The sequence below is a fragment of the Nelumbo nucifera genome, chromosome 2, assembly GCF_055504915.1.
Source record: "Nelumbo nucifera cultivar China Antique chromosome 2, China Antique-T2T, whole genome shotgun sequence".
Lineage (NCBI taxonomy): Eukaryota > Viridiplantae > Streptophyta > Magnoliopsida > Proteales > Nelumbonaceae > Nelumbo > Nelumbo nucifera.
This window is the reverse complement of record NC_142650.1, coordinates 92,241,521-92,244,614: the sequence shown is the minus strand read 5'-3', so window position 1 is coordinate 92,244,614 and position 3,094 is coordinate 92,241,521. Positions and strand designations below refer to the sequence as shown.

The 3,094-nt window shown below is 39.9% G+C and overlaps 1 non-coding gene across 1 annotated transcript; it reads left to right on the top strand.

Annotated features, from left to right (window-relative positions):
- Nucleotides 1-226: 226 nt before the first annotated feature.
- LOC148802518 (small nucleolar RNA R71) lies at nt 227-333 on the top strand. Its single transcript, XR_016083252.1, has one exon. It is a non-coding gene; the product is annotated as a small nucleolar RNA R71 (small nucleolar RNA).
- The last annotated feature ends 2,761 nt before the right edge of the window (nt 334-3,094 follow it).

The window sequence follows — 3,094 nt, the reverse complement described above, 5'->3', positions numbered from 1 at the left end:
TGCAGATAGCATTGTATATGTGTCTACATTGTGAAGATCGGGTTGTCTCCTAACTTGGGCTCTCTCGGAATGCCACTAATAGTTGTTTGCAGCCATCTCCTCAATGAGTGCATGGGCAACTTCAGGGGTCTTGTTATTAACGGATCCCCCAGCTGTAGCATCCATGATAGTCTTATTTGCTTCGGTAAACCCATTATAAAATGTCTGAACTTGAAGCCATACGAGAAGTCCATGATGAGGGACCTTCCTTAGTAATTCCTTGTAACGCTCCAATGACTCATACAGTGACTCCCCGTCCTGTTGAGAGAAGGTAGTGATATCGTTCCTCATCTTTGCTGTCTTGGACGGAGGGAAATACTTGGATAGGAAATGGCTGGCCATTTCATCCCAAGTAGAGATCGATCCAGCTGGTAGAGAATTCAGCCACGTCTTAGCCTTGTCCTCCAATGAGAATGGGAACAATCTAAGCCTCACCTCATCATCACTAACCCCATTGTGCTTGAATGTGTCACATATTTCCAAGAAGTTGGCGATATGAGTGTTCGGATCTTCATGAGCCAACTCGCAGAACTGAACTGTATTCTATATCATCTGAAATTTTGTTGGTTTGATTTTGAAGTTATTGGCAGCTATTGCTGGTCTCACAATGCTCGAGGCTGCCCCGGTGAGGGTTGGTTTGGCATAATCCATCATGGTCCTTTGTTCAGCCATCTCTGCACTTTCAGCTCTCCCTTGCTTAGAAGCTCTAAGGCGGCGATGGAGAGTTCTTTCAATCTCGGGATCGTAGGTGATGCTCTCCTTTTCACTTCTGCGTGTCATAAACCGTACAAGTCAAAGTCATAAAAATACTAATACACACATATCATGAACATATTGTACAAAATAAGATTAATAACAGCAGATGGTTCCTAGTATTATTGTGATCAATCCCCAGCAACAGCGCCAAAAACATGATGCGTATAGATTACACTAGCAAGTGCACTAGCTGATCAAGTAATATAATGATGAGTAGAGTATCGTTCCCACGGGGATTGTTCCAACAACTACTAGTAATGAATCGGTCGTATGTTATCTGACAAACTGAAATGCTAAATAGAAATAAACTTAACACTTATTAGAAAACTACCCTAATTAATTTCGAATCAAACTGCCTTAAACAATGAGAAGAAATGTTGTGTGCAATTATGAGCAGAATTGGTTCAGCAATTAATTCATCAAGTTGTCCAACTGAAATTGAATTCAGTCATGGGTTAGCGAAACCCTAATGGTATGAGCAGCCTCTCTCAAGCACAGCCCACTCTATCTATAGGCGACAATTCCTATATTTCTATCAAAAATTTAATCACCATAGATGCATTAAGAACAAAGAATTTGAAGGTCATCAATTCAGGTATGAATGAATGCCAAACGAACCATGCATATTATCTCTAAGATGCATTAAGTCCATTTTCTTGATTAGTTAATCTGATTACCTAAACTCTTTCTCAAGCAATTCAAGCAATCCAAGAAACAAGAACAATTCGGCCAAGATTATTCTATTAATCAAAAACCCTAATCAAGAAATCCCAAGAATGAATCACAATCAATCGGACAACATTAAAGATTTAATTACAGATCTGAAATCACATCCAACATGGTTCGAATCATAGAAAGAAAGAAAGATTCAATAAAGAAAAGTCATTAAACCCTAATTGAACCTATGTTACCGAATTCACAGAATCAAAGAAGAAGACGACCTAGGGTTTCTACATCAATCTTCGATCCCTTCTTCTTTAATTTGCATTCAACAGCCTTCTCCTCTTTCTTCAGCACTTCTCTTCTTGATTTTGCCTTCAGGGGTTCGAACCCTAATTCCTCCTTTTTCTTTTCTTTTTATACCCTTCTCTTCAGCCTTTCTCTTCTCTAAAGTTGGCCGCCTTTTTGGAGCCTCCCTAGGGCTGCGGTTGGGCTACAGTTGGGCCTCCCTCCTTGGTGGGCCGAAGTGCTTCTCTTATAAAGTTTCGGCTGGGCCTTTCTTGTAGGTGTCTCCCATAGGGTTTTGGCTGGGCTTGTCTTCTAGATGGGCCAAAATGCTTCCTTATTCGCCCTACCAGCATGTCTTTACGCTATCTTCACCCTAAGCTGTCCCAAACTCTTGGTTTCCTGAAATTCAGCTCAATTAGTGTGGAAATCATTGAAAATCATTATCAAAACCAGGTATAAAGCAATAAAAATAATGTGTAGCATGCGCACACATCAATTCTATAGAGGGTGGTTAGCTTTCTGGACCTTTCTAGGCCTTGTAGAGTGGTCGTTTTAGTCTTTTCTCTGTTGGGGGATGCTGGGGGGAGAGAAATTTCTCTCTAGTTAGGGTTTTTCTTTTCCCATAAGGGTTTGTTTCTGTGAATGTGTCTTAAAATTGTTTCCGGAAGCTCTCAACTTTCTTCTTTCAGTCTATTAAACTGTTTGAAGTAAGATAGAGAATTGGAATACCGAGTTAAAATCCACCAGTACTATGGGACTAGGTGTTGGAAGTGGTAATGATATTTTTGGGTCTGGAATTATTACTATAGTAAAACTGGATGAAACAAATTATTTAGAATGGGCACAATCTGACAAGATGGCCATTAGTGGCCACTAAAAATTAGGGTACATCACTGGGGATGAAAGGAAACCAAATATAGATTCCTCTCAGTGGGTACAAGAGAATTACATGGTAATGTCCTGGCTGAGTCATTCTATACTACCTCACATTGGAAAAAATTTTTTGGAGGGCTAATACTACTAAGGATATTTGGGTTGGACCGAAACCTATTCTCAGAAACAGAATGTAGCCAAAGCTTATCAGCTATGAAATCGGGTGATTAGTATAAAATAGGGAGATAAACCTCTTGCTATGTATTTCTCCATGTTGAAAACCCTCTAGCAGGAAATAGACCACTTAGAAATTGTGATGTGGGAAAGTGTTAAAAATGCAGCAACCTATCAGAAATTGGTAAAAAAAAATAGGGTTTTTGAGTTCTTGGCAGGGGTGAACCCTGAATTTGACATTAATAGGAAGCATATCCTCTCTAGGGAGAGTGTGACACTCTCTCAAGCCTATGCCTTTGTTTCT